The 21,535-nt window shown below is 38.4% G+C and overlaps 1 long non-coding RNA gene across 1 annotated transcript; it reads right to left on the bottom strand.

The window, feature by feature from the left end:
- Positions 1 to 9,988: 9,988 nt before the first annotated feature.
- On the bottom strand, positions 9,989 to 14,080 carry LOC124153605. Its single transcript, XR_006863704.1, has 4 exons — positions 13,784 to 14,080; positions 13,517 to 13,698; positions 11,682 to 11,806; positions 9,989 to 11,585 (listed from the first exon to the last, which is right to left on the bottom strand). It is a non-coding gene; the product is annotated as an uncharacterized LOC124153605 (long non-coding RNA).
- Positions 14,081 to 21,535: the final 7,455 nt, after the last annotated feature.

A 21,535-nucleotide genomic window follows, 5' to 3' on the forward strand; every position in this document is an offset into this window, starting at 1 on the left:
CCCCTCTAAACTCTTCAACCGCCGCCCTGCCAACTGGAGACCTCCGCAAACCGCTAGGGTTCTCCCATCGCATATAGCTCTCATAAGGGAAATGGGGCGGTCAGGGGACATACAGGCATGCCGGAGCAGTAAATCATCGGAGATTCAGAGTAGTGACGTTGCTGGAATGCTTGACCACACATGATGGAATAGGCAACGAGACATATTGTCGCATACCAAAACTAAGTTGAAACAGTCTGTTTCCTGCTTAAATTGCTTGACGTCTCCGGATAGAAAAGTGGTCATACGTTAAGGTCGGAAGTTACATGCGACAGCGATGGAATCATGGATGGAAGGGCATAGCCGAGTAAGAGATTGAAAAGTCCCCCCTCACGGATTTTTCCCAGACTTGGGGCATAGGATTTGGGATCAAATAGGACTAACCTCCCCACACTTCCAGCCCGCTAGAGGCCCACCAGGGCCGGCTAGCTCGAAATTTCGATTTACAATCTTTTTAAAATATCTCGAGATAGAAAGCATATTTTTCAATGCAATTTGCGCCATTTGATGGCTTTCTTACTGGAGCATATGCCCAATGTTTTTCACAACTTTTCAGGGGCATGAGGAGAAATGGCGTCGATTTGAAAATTTCAAACGCTAGTTTTCATAAAATATTTTTGAGAAGGCCACAATTAAAAAATGTGTTTCGAAGGAGTATTTAAATAACTTTCGGCTAATGCAATGAAAAAAGAACATTTAAGTGGTGGAACACCCCGAAAAAAAATAAAATATGCCTTTTTGGCAATTTTTTGCTGTTTTTCCCGTGACCTTTGCCCCCATAACACCCGTTTCATACCATCATGCACATATATAGTCCTCTCACTAACGCTCAAACTCATACCGATTGTAATTCCAACCTCAAGGGACAGAGCTTTGTGGATGCTGGTGCCGAAAATGGCTTGAAGACTCCGAAAACCTCCGAGTAAGATATTTCAAAAAAAAATTCCACACACCCAAACCCCTTCCCTACTCCTTCACAGCTGAGAATAGATTTGATTTGTAAGTGAACGAGATTTATCCTGCATCCTCGAGGATCTACTAGTCAGATATTCCAAAATGAAAAAAACTCCTTGAGACTACCCCAACTACGCTAAACCCTTGGGATTTTATCATAGGTTAATGTTAGGCACGTGCTAAAATGAAGAGTACAAAATGTTCAATTTTTCAACCATTTTACTGTTTTGCATACAAATAACAAAAAAACTTGTGAATAATAAACAATATCTGGTCAAACATCGATTTTTGGTGAATTTTCACTAAACAATTTTATTCGTCATCCTCTGAATCTTCATTGATGCATGTTATAATATTTTCATTCAAAAATGATCAAAATAAAAATAGTTAACAAATTGAACATTCAGTCTCAAGGAGTTTATTATATTTTGGAATATCTGACTAGTAGATCCTCTGGATGTAATGGATGTAATAATGAGAGAAAAATGAGATCAAAAAGGACTAAACTGAGACATTCGGGATATGTAAGAGATTTAAAAAATACTTTAGAGTGCTCGTATATAATTGTTTTACGTTCGGAAAAATCGCGAATGATTCAAATGCAATTCCGTGGATACCTCGAATCCTGTGATTTTTGGATGGGAGTGTCCAAAGGTTTCATCGACCAATCGAAAAAGGTTCACCTGTCGGGAAGTTTTTGATCATTGGCAGTGTTTTCCGAGTTACTCTCATGGAATTTTAACATATTGATGAAATAAAAGTTACTGGTAATTTTTCACAAATAGTTTAATCTCACTACCATTTTCAATGCATTTTGTTTTATCCTACGGATGGAGATAATACAAAATGTGTTGGTATAGGTGATCAAGTAAAACTATTTTTCAATTGGAAATCCAGTAGTTTCCATTTTTTTAATTCTTCGATTAGTTGCCTAGCGTCCAAACCATTTGGTCATTGCACTCACCTTAGCCTAAAGTAAATCACAGCGAAATGACTTCCAAGATGAAGAAGCTCACTACAGGAGTAGACTGGAGAGGGCCCGAAGTGGAATGTGAAGCAAAGGATGAGGAAAAAAAGAGAGCTGGAGGGATGGTCGTTATCTGCTGCTGCTACCCCAGTGGTTTGGAAAAGATAAGGGGTTGGCCACCCGGAATGCGATGAGCCACCGGAATAGGTATCCATTGAATGACGTGACGAGAGAGGGAATGCCGACGGCCAAAGCTTTTTAAATGCGGTGAAAGATCTGGGGCAGCGTCCAAGGGGACAGTGATTTGACGCCGGGTTGAGTGTTAAGGTAGGGACTTCGTTTCGTGACGTGAATCTCAAAAAGTACGCTCACTTACTAAATATTTGGAGTCACTGGTGGATTTTATGACCGAGGTTAAGAGTTAAGGAAGTATCAACACCTTTGCAGTATTTCAGACAAATTTGTGAACCCATAGGCGCAGCAAGGCTTCCGGGTCGTCCTCCGCGTCGATTCGTCTTATTGTTAGGGACGACAATTTTGCCGGGATCTTTAGGTTATAAGTGTCATAGCAGGTTTTTTCCCGTCTAATATAGGCCTTATTTTGTTGTTTTGAATCACACAAGATGATTTTGAGGAAATAGTACCTACACATTTATATCCCGAGAAAAAAATAACCTCAATTATATGGACACCTGTATTGAATTTTATTTTGAATTGAATACTGGATCTACATATTAATTGAAACATATAGCGCATTTTTTAAACATATCGAAACATACATAACATGTATATTGCGAACCCATAGGTATTAAAAGGCAATTATCACCCCCATCATGGCAAAATTCCACAAAGCAGATTCAGGGCGTTGAATCAAATGGCAAGCGAATGGAGACTTACATCACATAAATTAATGGACTCTACGCATTGATTTCTTGGAGTGGATCACCTCTATGACCGTGCCTGTCGGTTGAGTCTTCTTGAGTGATCGTGGGTCTAAACTGCTGCCTAACTTCGTAGGCCCAAACTGCAGTCTCTTTCTTCGAAGCCTTATGCCAAAAAGTACTATAAGTCATTACTCCGGTAATGATACTTACTCGAGTTATACGACGCATGAGCTCTAGGCAGTAAGCTAACAGAGCAGTAAGCTAAGCGTTTCTAACCACATCTATACGTTGGAATCAAATAGCTTGAAATAACGATTCTACAGTGCGTGTTCATTTTTTTTCGGATATTATGTTCCGCGCGCTATGTTTTAACTAGGTACTACACTGATTAGGAATTTAAATAAAAATAAAATTCAAGACGGTATTTACATATACCTAATCGAGATAATTTTTTCTAGGGAAATAAGTGTACTCGTAGGTAAGTAATATTTTCTCTAAATCAACTCTGATGATGCAAAACAATAAAATGGGAGATTGATTTCATCTCTCATTTTTACTTTCTTCCGTGATTAAAACCTGGGCACACTATTTTTGAGGCTTGGGAGGGAGTGCTAAAATGCACCCATGCCATTGCGCCGATAGCTTTTAATCAAGAGGGTGACCAAAAAGGATGAGCACCTCCGGAAACGGAAGTTGAGAAGGATTGAAGTCGTTCGAGTCGATTGGAGATACATTGTGAAGGGTTAAAAGGCGAAGGAGTATTAGAAGGAGGGGAGCTAGGACTGGGGAGGTAGGGGGAAAGTGTAGAAGGGGAGAGAGGGTAAATCAACAGAGGGTTAATCGACAATTGGGTCGATCCAGAAGGATAAGCGAAGGAAATCACGTTTGAATTGTCTTACGTTGCAGGACTAGTGCTCATAAAACTTTGACGTTTCACCACCGTTAAATCAAGAATGATATTTCTCCTGGAAACAACAATAGAGGACAGATACCGTATCTATTTATTTTTCTCAATCGGAATACATAGTAAAACTAGCTGACCCGGCGAACTTCGTACCGCCTAATAATCAATGAACTTACAGTTTACTTACACCATTTATAAATCAAGAGCGGCTGTATCGTTTTTAATCATGTTTAATTTATTAGAATAAAATAAGGATACAAATTCAATAAAACTACGTAAATGAGTACCAAAATTGCTTGTCAGAAAGACATTTTCTTTATTGAATCTACATAGGGTGGATCGGACCACGTTTACGCGGATTTTTTTCAACAAATTTTCTTACGTTTTAGCTTAAGAAATTTTGGGCATTATGGTTTAATAAAGCAGTTCATGAAATAAAAATTATACGCATTCAGTTGTTGGCTATTTGCGTTATTAGCTGTAAAAAAATGTTTTTAGGTCCAAGTCTGTTGCATACACTTGACCCATCCAGGGGGCAGGTTGACACGACCCCAGACCGACGCTTGACTGATGCTCAAAATCGTGCAAGAAAAGCCCCTATGAAGCAGCATTCGCATTAAATGACTAAAGGCGCGCCAGTTTCAGTATCTCTGTTTGGAAAAAATGCACTGCGTAAACGCACTGCATGCGTAAACGCACCACGGTGAGCCCTACACATTCGGGTTTAATGTCTTGCGTCAAGCACCTTCTCAGAAACAACAGTTTTTGTTTTGTTATCAGGCGCAAGATGAAGCGGATGAAGCTAAATAAATATAGCGAAGCAAAGCAGTGACGCAGCGAGGGGAGGCTTTGGGGGATAAACCCCCCCCCCCCCCAAGAGCTTAGAGAATTTTTTTATGAAAGATTTTGTTATTAATATTTGGGGGACGGATGACTAACAAACAAAACATATTTAACTATTCACACAGCCACAAAACCCACTATTTTGAACCATTTATCTTAAAAAATGTCTGGGGGAAGTGCCCCCACACTTCCCGCTTACCTTAGCGATTTTTCTATACCCTACAGACCCGTGGTATTAGCTGCGCCCAAAACCCCCTATCCTAGCTACGCACTTGAAGCGAAGGAAGAAATACAGAGGATGGTTTATCGACTCGTGAACATAGCACGCTAAATTGACCATGAGAAAATCATGGGTTTTCATTACCACATGAGCACAAACAACACAAAAACTGAAAGAATGACCATGCGATTTTTTAATCGTTATCACGAATGCAACACGAATTGTAAATTGAATACGTTTTAGCTCAAAAGGGCATATGAGTTGAGATCATGGAATCTACGGAATGAGGACTTCCTAGCCTTTGAATTTTCCTCTGAGTAAAGTTGCGTGAATCACATTCATCACCAATTTTTTTAATGATCAAACACGTTCCGTTGGATAGTTATGGTTGGTTTAGGCTTCGAAAGATCATGAGCACAGAAACTACATTTTTCTGTAAATCGTGCCTTGGTAAGCCAGGTACGTCCAAGGACTTAAAATATTCAGATAGATAGTTGGTGATTTCGTCTTCGTTTGTTACACATTTAAAAGATTCGAATCCATGCAGAGTACGAACTATTTGAATTTACCTCGTTGCGAAATGAGTTACTCGATTCCTCGACAGGAACACGGACATTACCGTTTGTCAACAATTGCTTGGAGATTTGTTTACAAACACGGTAGTGAAGTGTCAACTCGAGCTGGGCCACGGCTGGGCTTACAATCAGCTCGAATTAAATTTTTTAAATGTAATTTCAATTTAATTAATATTTTGAATATAATTAGTAATTAAAATGTTATATTGTTACTAAATTCAGTTATTAAAGTGGTAAAAACAAAACAAATTATTTAATTTGTAGTTTTGACCGACTTATCAATTGTTGTGTTACTATAACTCCTAAAAGCATGCCCATAGGAAAGAGATGAATTTTTTTTGTGAAATTATCCTTTTTTTAATGGCCTATATGTTAACCCCGCCTGAGACGAATCCAAAGAACTAAATCTCATTGAAATCGGTGCAGCCGTTCTCGAGTTATAAGTGTTCTAACTAACACGATTTTCGACTTTCTTTTATATATATAGATGTTTTGTAATAAAGTCTACCATATTTGGCGATTCACTCCGACCTATGATCTCGTAAATCTAGAGAAATCGTTAATGAATCTGTCGTCTTCATCATTAGTCATCAATACTAGGATTTGTTTAATGCTGCTCTCCGCTTATTTTTTTCCAATATGCTAGTCATCTAATCACACTTTCATAAGTTCTCTGTTATGCACATATCAGCACTTGTTTTATGAGTGCGTATCTCAACCGGAAAGGACATTTTGAACGCACAGGCCTATTTGGGCATAGATAAACAGACAAACCGCTCACCGAAAAATTATCCCGTGGTGGTCTTTTTGGTGAGGGCGGGTCATATTTACACATTTCTAAGCATAGAAAAATTAGTTTACAGGCGTCATTACTATTTATTCGAATAGTTTTAATGGTGGAGATATTTTCAAACCCGCACAGAATTAGAGGAACAATTGATCAATTCAGCACACTACCTGTTCCTCGTTCCGTCCGCAATTGGGCGGAATTCGAGTGAGCTACAGATAGGCCGGACATTTCATAATTATTACGGAAAGAAAAGTGGACCGTATGAAACAGAAACAGAAAAAAAGTTAATGGGCCTGCACAAGAGCACTGAGTGACTTACCCCAGGTCTCCAGGCTAGAAGCTGCACCGTCAGACGCCTGGATGATAATGGTGATACCTTTTCGTCGGTTCGTCCGTGAGTGAGGCCGGGTTCGTCGCCTCATGGTCCCGGGAAAGCAATACATATCAACGAAATATTCCGACAGGTGTCGGGATAAGGGGCAAGTCCCTCACTGCCCTCTTTAGGCCAAAAATTTAAATAGACCTAGGGCGCGAAGACCAAACACTACCATTTAATAAAATGACGACAAACACTTTAGAGTACTCTTAGATAACGTAGAAATCAGGGAGCTTTTAAACTTGGGTTGATTCCCAGTGATAGCGGTTCCCCATTCTTCTCACGCCTAGTTTTTTTTAGGCTTTCGTGTCGAAAATCAGGAGGGTGACATGCAATGCATATTTCACTTTGCGTATTACCGAATGCCATTACGTTGGGAGTCTTTCAATTTCACTTCACTCTTGAGCTTTCAACTCAGGAAAGCCATCGACCCCTGCTGGGCCTTTCACCATTTAGTTGCGATCAGCGTTTTACACTTGTTCCCCCATCATGCTTCCCCCCGGGCCAGCCCCTTCTCCTCGCTCGAGGCAAATTCTCCGTCAAGGCACGTGTCTCCTTCCCCTTCTCTCCCTGCTGTGGGCTCTCTAAGCACTACTTACCAGCTCAATGGTCAAGGAGGACTAATGTGATTACAAGGAAGGGACGGAGCACATTTTTTTCTCCCCTCTTTTCATGGTGAGTCAGCTTAGTGCATTAAAGGCAGGAACCTGCGGTTAGTCACTAGAGGGAGTTTTAATTGTCATTTGGAATGAGACAAATTGTTGGTTTCATTCTCAAACTTTGCTGTATTTCCTCCGCTCTGTTTGAATGCTCAGCGTTTTAAAGGCTGTCTCAGTTATTTTTTTTATATTTTGGCGGACTCGAGAGCCGCATGAGTTTTCGGGACCAATTACTTGGGACATTCCTACAAATCATTTTTATCGATAATTTTATAGTAATAGAAATGAGATTACCAGTTGAAATAGTGTATTACTTAACTCATAAATTCTGTGCAAAAGTTGGTTGTAGTTGGTGAGGGTGTAGGTGCTTCACTAGACTAAGCCACTAGCGTGTGGATTTCAACCATTTAAAGGTATAAGGGCCAGTTTCTTTCCGTCCTCCTTTACTCCAGCAGGACTCGGTCACTTCAACAAATCTCCCTTATCGTACTAATTCTAGCGACCTGAACTTAGTAGAATACCAAGATATATACATACAAAACTTCCACAGTGTTTGCTTATTAACATTTTTTTCAACTGTCTCTTGAAGCCAACGAATAACTTCCCCATTTTTTCCGCAAGTGCAACCGTATACCTATGTATCAGTATGTTTTGGGGACTGCTACGGATCTTGTGACATGGCATTTTTCCCCTCCTCCACTCTTCCAAAAGTGTCCAGTTTCGTAGCGAAACCCGATATCCCCGCAGCTGTTTCTGGGTAGTCGATACACCAATTTATTCATCTATAAAAAATATTAGATTACAATGTTTGGTTATAGTTACACATCTCACATGTCTCACTTTTTCACTAATTGTAAGGGGTGTCTATTACTGCGGGACTCAGTGCCACGGAGGGGAAGTTGGGAAGGAAGCGTTATTGAAGGCGGGAAGTTGCGCGCGTACAGCACAAGCATTCTCTATTTTTCCTTACACAGATCGCGAAATCCGAAGTAGTTCAGTGGTTTCGGGTTTTGCTAGCAAGAGAGTTTAATCCTCTTTCAAGTATTTATATGAAACGTGTTTACAAAAGCGGTGCGCATAAAATAAATGAGAAGAAGAAAAAACTCTTTTATCTAAATAATTTCTTTAAAAAAACTTAAGGTAGTTTGAGCGAAAAATCAATCATCATAGAATTCTATGATTTTTATCTCATTGTAAAGAAAAAGTCTTGATCTTTCCAGTGATATCATAATATACACCCCTTACCGGGCTAAATTCAGAGATATTTGTGAGCAAAGAGAAGCTGATTTACATGGCGTAGATAGGAGCCATGCGCCTTGGCGACAGAATTTATTTAAAAAGAATTATTTCCCGTTCATAGAAATCGACGAAAAACTAACTGAGTGTAGTAAACTTCATTTATGAATTTTTGGTTGCATTAAAATTATAGGTCACCGGTAGTATAATTAAAATATAAAAGAAAAACTTTTCGTCGAACAGGCATTTCCTGCAGACGACCGGATGCCGGAAGATTCGGCTTGGCAACGCTGCTTTAGAATTAAACGTAAACAAACATGATCGCATACAAGGAATAAGCATTACTGGATATAATTGATTGCGCAAGAGTTTAGTGTACTGACTTTCCATATTGTCGCAGTAAATTCCAAGTACAAAAATTACTTCGTGGTGGGCATTGGGAAGTGAAATATGAGATTCGCGATTCCTGATACTATTTGGGTTTCTGTAAACTTCGAATGAAGAGATTTCTTATGTGTACGTAAATATTATTTGGCATGCTTTGGGAGGAAAGATATTACCGATTTTACGCATACTAAAGGTGTCTGCGTATTTACTTTCACAAGTACAATTCTCCATCCGCATTAATGAACTTGCTATTTGTGATGAAATCGAGTGGCTCAAACCATCTTTTAGGTATGAGCCGCGCGTGAAACCTATTGAACAACGTTAACAGGTAGTTATTGACAGGTACTTTTCATATTTAAGTCAACGCAGTCCGAACCTTACATAAACGAAAGGACAGGATTCATAGCGAGATATTATGAGTGTAGACATGCGTTTACACTTAAGTCAAACAACACATTTCGTTTATGGTAAAATTCTGTTGAATCATCTCCCTTTTGGAAATCAGAATTCATCCCACAATGCATAAAACCTACTAAATCTTGTTGCCTTAACCGAATTTGAGGAAACCTTTCGAAAAAATGAATGTATAACCAGCCCTCCGAATATATTAACATTGGTCGACATCGATTTTAAATTACCTATCTTTTCTTCCACGTAATGCAAAATTACAAGATTGCACTGTTGGAAAGTTCTTGCTCCAGTAACTGTAGATTTCCACGTCATGAATGCAGAGCTGTCTACTAACCACGAAGCAATCAAATGAATCTAATCTTTAGAGAGAACGTAACCGAAGTATAAATTAATCTTCCAATAATAGTCATATTGAGTCTCAAAGGAAGTGCATCTTGCCATTTCCTTACAACAATCCCTTAGGAACAAGAAATTCACACCAAATGGACTTCTGCTTACATCAGTACAGAGATATCAAAAGCTAAAAAATCACAATATTGTGCTTCAACCACTAAAATCTCCATAACACTATTCTAAATGAAGCTTGCCATTCACCTTGATGCCTACTGCAATACCCCCTTACCTTTAGTTAAACTGGATACAATTTCAATATTCTGCTTTTCATCTCAAGGCCCTATTCTGGAAATATATGCACATAGTTACCAACTTAGGGTTTGTAGGAAGGGATCAGACAAAAAATGATATATTACTACACTTCTGGTATACATATTTATTATTAATACATAACAAAAATTACAAAATATTTACAGAAAAGCACTCTACAATGTTACATAAATGCAGCAATACACATTTCAGTTTCAGTGAGTGTTGGCTAAGAACATAAAAAGGAGAGCCAGGGCTCCCAAGAGACATTAAATTGGCTACTATATACTTTGTTTGTTTGTATATGAGGTATTTCTCTGCTGTCTTATCACTCTAACTTGCTTGTGATAATGTTCCCTCATATTTCCAACGTAGTAGTGGGATTTTTTCCTTCAAATCAGTGTTAAAAAATACACTTCAGGCATTCACAGTAAATTTTGAAGAAATGGGCAGAGGCTAGTCTTAAAAAGAAACATTTCTTTGTTAGCATTCAACACTGCATATGCCATGTGCCCCACTCCAGCAGAATAGAAGAAAAAATGAAGGCTACAGTAAGGAGGCAAGTTACAGTCCCTGTGAAGCAACTTAGGTTGTTCCCGAAGTCATTGTAAGAGCAAAAGATATAATACGAAAGGGAATATGTTACCAATGTTAGCTATGTAAGCTGATCTTGATAGTGATTAACTTCAGGAGCCAATAGCATTGAACATGGAGACCACCAGATTTGCCTTAACCTTATTTCTACATAATATGGAGAAGCTGGTGGACATTTTCAGGTTAATTTTATATATAAAGATATTTATATACATAGAGTGGAACACAATGTCTTTCAGTAATTAGATGGCAATTAGTTAAACAGTACTTTAAAAAAACTTTCACCGATGCAAATAATAATAAAATCCTTGCTACCCTTGTAACAACAATCCCTTGGGAGGGACAGCATAATTTTCTTGCCAATCAAGGTGCGCAAAGAAATTGATCAGCCCTATCGACAAAATCCCACTAACAATTCAGGAGGGAGTTTCTAAAGAGTCATTCTCACTCAAAGGCATTGACGCATTAACCAGTATACAAGATAATCACCCAAAAGAAAACATGGAAAAATTGCCCAATATTATGTCACGCTAACCTTTAGACCCTTGCAGCAAACCTGAAGATACTAGTTAAAATACTCAGGAGACACCTGTTAACACAAGCCAGAGGACGTGGGGAGAATCTTAAAGAAGCTAAAAAATCTCTAATAGACTTTACAGTATGACCATTTCTACTATGTACATTTAAAACATGCTATACATAAGGCATAAGATAATTTATCAGTCTTACTCTTTTTAATTTTCTCTTTTTATTCATCAGTCATACTCTTTAAATTTTCTCAACTCCTCAAAATATTTACTAATAGTCTCAATAGACTTGTGAAACTCTATTCTCCTTTGGATGGTAACATGGGGCTTACCATTGATACTCTCTCCCATGTGTACTTAATCTTATTCCCTCAGTTCCACATATTCTGAGTATTTCCACCAACTTCTCCATATTAAGCCAGCCGTAGCCATTTGGGAAATCATTAAGCTTGAAATAACACTCCACAGGGTTTGTAACATTGCCACCTTCTGTGTCTTCTACACATTGCACAGATAGTGCTGCATACATCATACGCAAGTAATTTTTTGGAGTGGTAATCAATGACAGACCCATGCCCTGTAAATGTAAAAAGAAAGACATTTTAACTGTTAACATAATAAATAGGAACAATTTATACATTATTTATTTCCCAGAAAATATGATGGAATTTACCAGATTTACTGTCATATGATTACCCATTGCCTTTCTTCTGCCATCCATAATCATAAGAGGCAATGATATCTACCTCAGCTCCAACATTGCATTGCATTGGAGACTCTTCACTGGGAGTCATGCCACTGAAATAAATTATGTATACTGAATGAGGGGCCACATATTAATTAGCCAATGCACTGCACTTAGATTTCTGTGACTGGGTGGAATTAAAACTAAGGAATAGAAATAGTATGATAACATTGGAGGTTATCTACCGCCTAACTTATGATGCTCTTGAATTCAACATTAGGGAGGACATTGTATATGTGTCAGACACTTATATCCTATCATTGGTTAATGTGACACAAATACATTTTGCCACTTTGGAACTCATTAGCCTAACAAGAACATTAATCAGTATGTATAATGAAGTATTACTAACATTATAAATTGCAATATTTCCACTGAGTTTTATTATGACAAAACGCGTTTCATTGCTACAAACAACATTATCAAGTGTTGTTGTCATAATAAAACTCAGTGGAAATATTGCAATGTCTTTTTAATTGTACTAGGTAATATTAAAGACTTCCACCATATTGTGCCCAACATAATACCAGATATAGTGAAGTAGGTTGTAATTATGATAAATGTAGGAAAGCAACCACAATCAGGACAGAACCATGAAGAACAACAGGGAGATGGATGTCGATGGATTGGAACATTTCCCTGCAATATTATTTCCACTAGTAAAATATGATTATATGCAATTATTTTAGAAAGATAAGTTTAATGTGATCATTAGCATTCACTCAATACAACATTAAGAATTTGAAATGAATAATGGTTTGCAAATAGTATGTCCAGCCGTGACTATTAAAAAATTAACGACAGAGAAAACATTTCTTCACATTGCATAAAAAACAGGTTGTGAGAGAAGGATGAACATCATAAGTGGAAAGGGTATGGCCACGGAAACAAAACTGATTGAATTATAACTAATACTCCTCTTCTGGCAAGCACATGCAAATAGCTGTTAGAGGAGACAGGTAATCCCTTTAAGAAATCAAGAAAAAGTTTTTGATCCACGAAAAATATTGAAAGTCTTAGATAAATAAGTAGCATGTAAAATTATGACATAGAATAATAGTTGCAACTCTGAGCACACCAGTAAAAGGGCTGTGCTGACTACTTTACCTCTTTAAGAAACAATGACTAAGGAATAATAATCAAGGAGAAATTAGATTGTCTTCAATTGCTGAATAAATACTTAAGATATGGATACTATAGTTGAAAATATATGTTAGATAGACTTCTAATCCTATGACCTGATAACAGATCACCATAATTAATCAACTTATAATCCACATTAACACAATCCAGCAATTATTGATTTTCTATGTTAAAAACAGCAAATCTGCGGTAATTCTCTGGTTCTAAATATCAAACACTTTATATAGCTCACATCACCAAATTCCAGTCAACAGTCACTTAATCAATTATGGTTTCATCCAAAGGAACCAATAAAAATTACATTGAAGGACAATAAAAAATTAAATGAAAGTAATTTAAAATTACACTTGAACAAAGTAATCATCAAAAAAATTAAAGCCTCTGCATTTCCTAAATTTTAGTTTATATATTGGACCTACTACTGGTAATGTTCTTGGAATGCAATGTACATGGAAATAAAAAGCACACCGACTGAATATTTCCAAGAAATATGAAAGAACGTTATGCAACCACAAGGAACATTAAAAAAAAATGAATTAACATTCACATTGGGTTTCGGGGGACCAATAACGCTACTATTTATTATAGTCTCATTTTTTAACTGATGCGGTGAAACTTACGGTGTTAAGGCCAAAGCGAGAAGCTTCTCCACCTCCACAGCTTCCGTACTCGATTGCATCTTCAACCTTTGACCCCACAGATCGCTCCTACCTTTTCCAAGTGGAATTGGCGACAGACGGAATAATTAGGGTTGCCAAAACCCGATTTATTTGCTCATTCTCAACACATGACAGGACGCACACTATAAATGAAACAAAAATTTATTTTCAGCTAATAACATACTTCCATTCTTAAATTCGCAATGAGGTATTTACTAGAGCACTTACCTATATTCACTGAACGTTCGAGAAGAACTCTTCTGTCTCTTCGTAAATTCCTTCTTCCGCACAAACCGCCCCGCTTTACTAGTGGATGGCTTCATCGTTAAAGCGGAGAAGGCTGAAAAACTGGCATATTTCACTAAAAAGTTAGAAAAATACTCGACTTTCTAAAGTATATTTCAACACCGAAATCTATGCACTCCTGTAACGCTTCAAGCCATTCACTTGTTTCTCTGACTAGTTGAGAGCCGCACCAACCTAAGAAATTTGACGTTGTTGCCAAGTCGAACGTCTCTTTGACATATGTCATTTCTTGGGATACAATGCTTTAAAATTGCTTTCTAATATAAGTAACCTTTATAGTTTTATGTTTGAACATTTCAGATACCAGGATATCGTACTCCAAGTCGGGATTAAGTCCATACTATATTAAGGAAACTTAGTATTATATTACTAAAAGTACCGTTGGTACCTTTGGTAATAAGTCAAGATAGAGTTTAAAATACGTATATTTTGTTCATTATCGAGAAAAATAAGCAACTGAAGCAAATATTTTCCCAACAAAAAATTATAAAATTGTATCAAAAGCCTTAACAACTCATGATATTTGTAAATTTTGAGAAGATACAGTCGCTGTTATGACTACGGATCTATCTCGCTCAAACTACCTTAAGTCCTTCGCTGAGTGGTTCCTGTATCGATTTACTACACAATAAGAGCTTACATACAGATTCAGGTACGCTGGAATATTCGTATTTTCGTTTTAAAAGATTAAAAAAAACCTTCTTGTGACGCGCCTCGAGTCAATTTGCCGTGCGGTTCTTTTTTCTCTCCATAATCACGTTTATTATTTAGTTCGTTTACACACATACATTTAATTTAATTTTTTGTGCGCTTAATTTCAATGTACTGCGCCAAACGCAAAGAAAAGAAAGAAACGATCTACTTTTGCAAAACCTGCAGTTATACCCTGATACCAGAGGCGAATCTAAGTTTGAAACAAAGGGGGGGCCAGGAGTCTGGGGAATTCCCCCCTGCCGAAGGGGGATTCGGGGATATAACATATTTGGGATTTTCAATACTAAAAAACGGCTGTTTTTTTACTAATTCTTCGATAAAGAAAGAGATTACTACATTTAGTAGGTCGTTTTGTTAATAAAAGTTTCGTGGTGGTCATCTACATCTGCATACTACTACGCAAGCTGCCTCAATAGGCGTGTGGCGGGGGATGTCAGACATCCGCCGTATTCATATAAAAACTGAAAGGAAATGTTCTTACGAGATTACGCTTAGCGTTTATTAAAGTTGGAAATACAATAATAAAACTTTGTAAGATCACCTGGGTATTTAAATAGGCACGGTGCCTATTTAATTTAGTGCCCATTTAAATACACGAGTGAACCTTACGAGTTTCATTCTTTTATTTCCAACATGGAGAGGTTTTACATAGTCAAACCTGAAGTTATCAGTTATATTTATTAAAGTCCTTTGTCATGCGGGGAAAATAACGAATTCCAGCACCTATCCGTTCGCCTAAATATTTCCATTTCTTTATCGTTTTTGTCGCTCTTAAAGATATCCATACTCAATTGCTCAAGCAATCAAAGCCTAGCGCGCATCCTCCGAGTCTCCAGCGGCTCCCAAACCACTTCGATTAACATTTTTTTAATGCTTTCTCTCCGCCCGTAGCAGTTTTTCATGAAACGCGAATCTTGATAGGTTGAAGGGAACGTGGCTATTCGAGAGAAAGGACCCCACGGAAACCTCTGCTGTCTATCTTCAATCTGTCTCTGAAGTAAAATGACCCAAAAAAGGAAGGAAATTGATCTTCTGGATATTCTGCGAGCGCGTTGCTTCTTTTTCTTTGACGTATGCATGTTCTCGGTGTTGATATTTCAAACCCCAGCTCTTTTGTAACTTGAAGGGAGTTTTCGGATAGACTGCTGAATACAAGTTCGGCTTCGCGTCAAATATCAGCAATATTTAAAGAACGTCAACAGTTTAGAGTTAACCTTTATTGCTCATATTTTATTTGTTATCTTATGAGAGTAGAAGTTGGTAGTATTAATGAAGTTTTAATAATTTATAGCGTGAGTATTTTTTATGAGTCCCTGAACACATGATCACTCAAAAGATAATTGAATTACTCATTTGGTCCATTAATATTTGTCAGTTATAGATAAAAATACTTTTATTACGACAGCTTCTCTAATGTAACGATCAAAATCAAAATTAATAAAAATATTAAAAATGCATCCAAATATTTAACCTGTTGTTTTTTCTCTACCCGACAGTTTTAATTGGTCAGCTGATTTATTTGGGCGAAACAAATTGTTAAACATTATCCTTAAAAATAGTTTGAGTTATGTTAGCTAATTCAGGCTTAAATTTCTCTACAAAATAGTCCTCCAGTTTTGCACGAGTTTTTTATCAGCACTTTAAAACATACCACGGATAAAAAGCTACGTGCTTGTAACTATATCTATATGCCATGCAAAAATGAATTGGATATAGCTGATTCATAACAACCAAAAGTCATTATCTGATCCCAAAATGTGGTTCGTAATAATTTACATTTTTACTTTTGCTTATGGAATGGGTTATTCGTAATTTTTATTTTAGAGATTTATTAAATTTCATGATATTTCAAGGAAAAAATTCACTAAATACATAATAGATCCATGATAAACAATTAAATATTATAAGCTGTTAAGTTCTCACTTTTCATAGTATTTTATCTTACGAAATTTGATTAGGTATATTTAATTTATATTTTAATATATTACCGTCAAAATCCATTTCCGGCCATGCAAATTCATAAAATTTTCCGAGGGGGAGGGGGAGGCGAGTCCTTTGCTTGGGGGCCCATTCGTGAGCTCCAGCCGAGGGGCCCCGACCGCCCCTCAGTAAAACCATCGCATGCGTTCACGCATACGCAGATATTTACAATGAGATACACCACGCTAATCATAGGGATGTATATGGTTCACTTATCACTGGTGATATGAGGGTGTTTTCAGGTCATATTCCTGCCCTTATCTTCGCCGGACACGCCCGATTCAGGGCCGAAGATGCCCATTCAGCACCTGTTGCTGAGAAAACAAATGATGTCCTGTTCTGACGAAAAGAATAAATCCGTGCCCGTCTCATACCCGTAGATAAGTTATAATGGAAAGTGAAAGTTCCCCACTTGGCTATCTCTTTTATGTAGTACCTTGTAAGTTCGTCATGCTTTAAAATGCGCCCAAATAATTACAATATTTCCATGGTCCATGAATATTTCCTTGGTTACTCCATTCCAGCATGCTTTCTTTCCTCCTATTCCCCTACTCATCTCGCTGCCTCCTTTCTAATCAATGTACGTGGCATATTATGATTGAAATAAAATATTAGAATTAAATCATCTCTAGTTTTTCTATGGGAGTTCGAAATGTAGTTGCAATTTTCAGAAAATAAATTAAGTAACTTATATCGTCTCCTTTTTTCTTAAATACGACATCAATAATTCCCATATCGATTGTGTAGTTTGAAAAGCCTACTGACAATGAGTCACATTCTCACATGGGAAAAGTAATTTCATTGGTAAAAATAAATTAACTTCCACTTGCTGATAATTTTTACAATATTCGATTGCACAAAATTACTAAAAAAGAGGAAACCGGAAGAGCCCGAAAAAGAAGCGAAAAAGATTCTGGCCGAAAAATAAAATAATTTGGCGAATTTATAATTTTAATACAAATAAGACGTATTTTTTTACTCTAATTATAGCTAGGGCTTACGTAGGTACTTAACCATGCTCCCTGTCTCTTGTACCAGTTATTCGATGGGCATAGCCGTCCGAGTGACCGATGAGAAATCACAAAAGATACACTTTTTATTTGGGAACATTATAAGACTATTTCGAGCCGATACGCACGAAGCTTGCGACCTCAATTCGTTTCGCAACAGTCATTGCAAGCGTGCAGCGCGAATTTTAAAAATTTAAGTACTCTCAACTCTATAGGGATTAGGCGTCATCACGCAACAAAATACACTCCTCTCTCGTTGTAAGAGTGAGTGATGATTCGGATTTTATACCGATGTGGTTTGAGTGTCGGCGATGTCTGGCCAATGCGGCGCCTGCCTACCTTCATGAAAGACGGAAGTGTTTTTCGGTCTGCCTAGTACTGCTTTTGCCTCTTTTCCTCTTTCGGGTCAGACAAAATAAGCGTCGCCACATATTGCTGGGACTGTGGCCTCTCTGACATAATGTTTTTTCTCTTCGACCTTAAGCCTTGGATACAGCTGAAGTACAACCTCTCCAACTACCAAAATTTATAGCTAGGAAGGATAATCTACGTTTAATTTTTCTCCGATATAAGGTCGCAAAAATAACTGTTGGCCATACAACATCAATCCTTTCTTTTAACGCCTCATTACAAACCCCATACCATATAGGCTGCTATGAAATATTTTTTAACTTGATCTCAGTTGAGGATTAATGGTTGTGCAGTTGAGTTTGCGTGTCGCGATGATGATTATATTCTTTTTTCTCCACCCCCTTCGCGATGACAGCGTCAAAAGATAGCAAGTCCCTTGAATTAATTAATTTATTATTCCCACTCAAAAAAGTAGCACCGCTTATAAGTTTTGCTCAAATCAAAAGAAAAACAGACGCTTCATAGGAACTAAGGCTACAGTCGTAATCATTTGCCATGCTTACAGCGATAAATGCTCTAGTTTTCCGTAAAAAAGCTAAGCTGAAAATCTCGTAAATGAACATTCTCAAACCCGCTATTAACCCTTGTATACATGTCTAAAAAGCATGAATAAAAAAATCTATGCTACTGAATGAAGTAATTTAAAAATATCATTAAGAAAGGTTAAAATGAACCATTTGATAGGAACTTCATGAAATATTTTGTATTCATACTAAAAATTTTTATTAGTAAATTAATTTGAATCGAATTTGCCGGGTGCCCTCTATTTACTGACTTGAACTCTTGAGAAATTGAGGCGAATTTACCGAAGATTTAAAAAGGCTTATTGAGGCGAACGCTCATCGTCGGCGGGGTTTTGCTGGGCCACATGATTATGTTAGTGACGTTCGAGATTTCCAGCCACCCAGAAGACAAATCTATCTTTGGTCAAAAAAAATACGCAGCAAAATAATGATTGGTACCCGATTGCACAAAAAGAAAAAAAAACACTCAAGAAGTAAGAGCCCTTTTCCTTAGAGATCTTATCGGCAGGTTCGGCTCCAAAACTCTTTCTTCGATAATCCCGTCGCGATTTGGCAATTTGGGGAGACATACGAGCCTAGAAAGTATTCGTAACGAGAAAGATGCCAGGCAAGCAGAAAGAGCAAGGCAGTGTTCATACGCGCTACAAGTCGACCGGGCCGCGGCGACCGAAAGCAAGCAGACGAAAATCGAGGCCGGTGGAGTGGGGAAACGATCGGATTGGATATCTTTCCGCCGAAGCCCCGCCCACTTTCCCACGAGCGAGCGCACTGAGCAGAGGGGTAGGGTGGAAAGACGGTGGAAGGGGGAAATGATCTCGGTAGGCGGGGAGGTATGTGGAGAGGGAAGGGCTCGACCGCTTCGAAGGAAAGAAAGAGGTTTTTAGCAAAGATGTTTTTTATTATTTTCCGGCTATTTTTCGGCTACCACCTTTCAATGGTCTTTGTGCATTAATTTCCCGAATCCACTCTTTACCATTGAGAGGAGAGGAGTTTCAAAGTGATAATATGTTCTCAAATATATTTGCGCGGGCTTTGTTGTGGGGGCTGCATTCCCTGAATATCTCTAAAAGGGCTCACGTAGAGTCGGTGAGGGTTGGACAAGAGGAATGCATTCTTGTAGGAATTTCATTACACAATTCAATACCAATCAAGGTGGAAAAGTGATCAATTTTGAATGGGAGTAGGGAAGAACGGAAACCCAAGGCTTCGCGCTTGCAGCCTGCTTGAAAGAAGACTGGGGTGGAACCGAGGTTATTAAAATTTATTACTGGGAGAGCATTGATGGGTAATTTCAACTTAAAAAAACAATAATAATTGGGAAAGGAATGTGCGAAATATTTTAGCGAACAGGATCTTGACCGTTAAGCGAGAAAAGCCACGCTTCAATTTACCGCGTCTTACCAATCCCAGGACAGCCGAAGATACCAGTGATTCCATTTAACCACGTTTATATCTGCTGCCCTGGGAAAAAGGAGAAGGCGTTCCAAGGTGATAAGGGATTAAGGTTGGTTGACGGCTGTGCAGTAGGGCGGATCGCAAAAATCGATTTTTTTCAAATCCATCTGGCCCAATGAAAAAAAGTTGTGGGACCGATCAAAAATAAGGCCTGAAAAATTTGAGACGTGTACGTGAACCCCTGACCCTCGCTCAAATGCAATTTAGGGGGGGAAGGTCAAAATTCGAAAAATATAATATTTTATGGTCATTCCCTATAGATTTTGCCGAGTTACTGCCCTTCTAGGGCAAACATTTCGTGCATTTTGACGTATCTGCCACCGTTTAGCCACAAAATGCCTAATTTGAGTCCGCGTCCGCGAAGAAAATACTCCAACGCCCACGCAGCGTCGCGGATACCAGAGCCGCAGGCCGATCCCTTCCCCTCCACGCTCGCTTCTCCCCCTCCCACGCCTCTAACACAGCATAATTCATCCCGCGCATGCTGCTAGGAGGTCGTTTATCTTTCATAATATAAATCAGAAGATGGTAGACGGTAAAAAACGATGCGTAGTGAGACGACTTATCCCTTCTTTGGCGCCTCGTCGGCGTTAAACAAACCGATGTTACCAACTTTTAGAGAAGTGATGAAATAATTTTAGACCTGCGCGCGCACGAAAGGAGACTACGGTCTTGAAGACGCCTCTCGAGTGGCTATGAAGGTTTGGGAACTTAGGTTATGCACTTCTATTCCGGTATTGTCCAGCTGTGACTAAATGGATGAATAAGGGTGAAGGCCGCCGGCGTGCCCTCCCCGCTCCCCTCTCGAACGCCCCAGATGCAGCAAAATTCACACCAAGTGCGTCTTTCTTCGTTAGTCTTACTAATATCTGATTTATCAGCATCGTCCAGTGAGGAACAATCACGAAGGAATTATTCAATTACCTGCTTTCCAGTCTGTATTTCTTATGTTATTGTCATTCTTTGTCTTTTGCTGCTGTCAACAAAGTTTTGGTAAATTCTTTCGCGAATCTCTCGTCCGTATGTATAATGAAAGGAATATTGAAATTTAAATTTGAACTTTCATCAATAGATTTTTAAATTCCACAGCGCTAAGCTCGAATAAAGCCGAAGGAACCGGAGTATCTATCCAATATATCATCAGCGGGTAGTACTTTACGTCGATATTAAAATCCAGCAATTAAAAAATATCTCGAATTGGTCGCCAAACGCATCCTTGCGGAAACGCATATTGGGTCCCTAGATTACCCTCCCAACGTTTATGTCGCTATTCCAAGCCAACATAGTGCAATTAGCAAATAGACCACTGTAAGGGATGAAATACGATTTGATGCTTTCCCGGCGAATGGTGTGGGTAAACTCTTTTTGAGGTTCAACAAAATTTATCTCTTAGGATGAGCCCCCAGTCGGAGCTTGAAATGTTGGCCATTATGGAAAAATTAACCAGGTGGGAATCCCGAGAAGAGTCTACCCACACTGCAAGGGATGTTGGAATTACGCTTATAGCAAAGGGATGATGCCTCCTTTTTGGGCGGTATTCGCTTGGTACCATCATAATCAAATCCTTTTTAATTCTGTGT

Source organism: Ischnura elegans, chromosome 2 (assembly GCF_921293095.1).
Source record: "Ischnura elegans chromosome 2, ioIscEleg1.1, whole genome shotgun sequence".
In the NCBI taxonomy this organism is placed as follows: domain Eukaryota; kingdom Metazoa; phylum Arthropoda; class Insecta; order Odonata; family Coenagrionidae; genus Ischnura; species Ischnura elegans.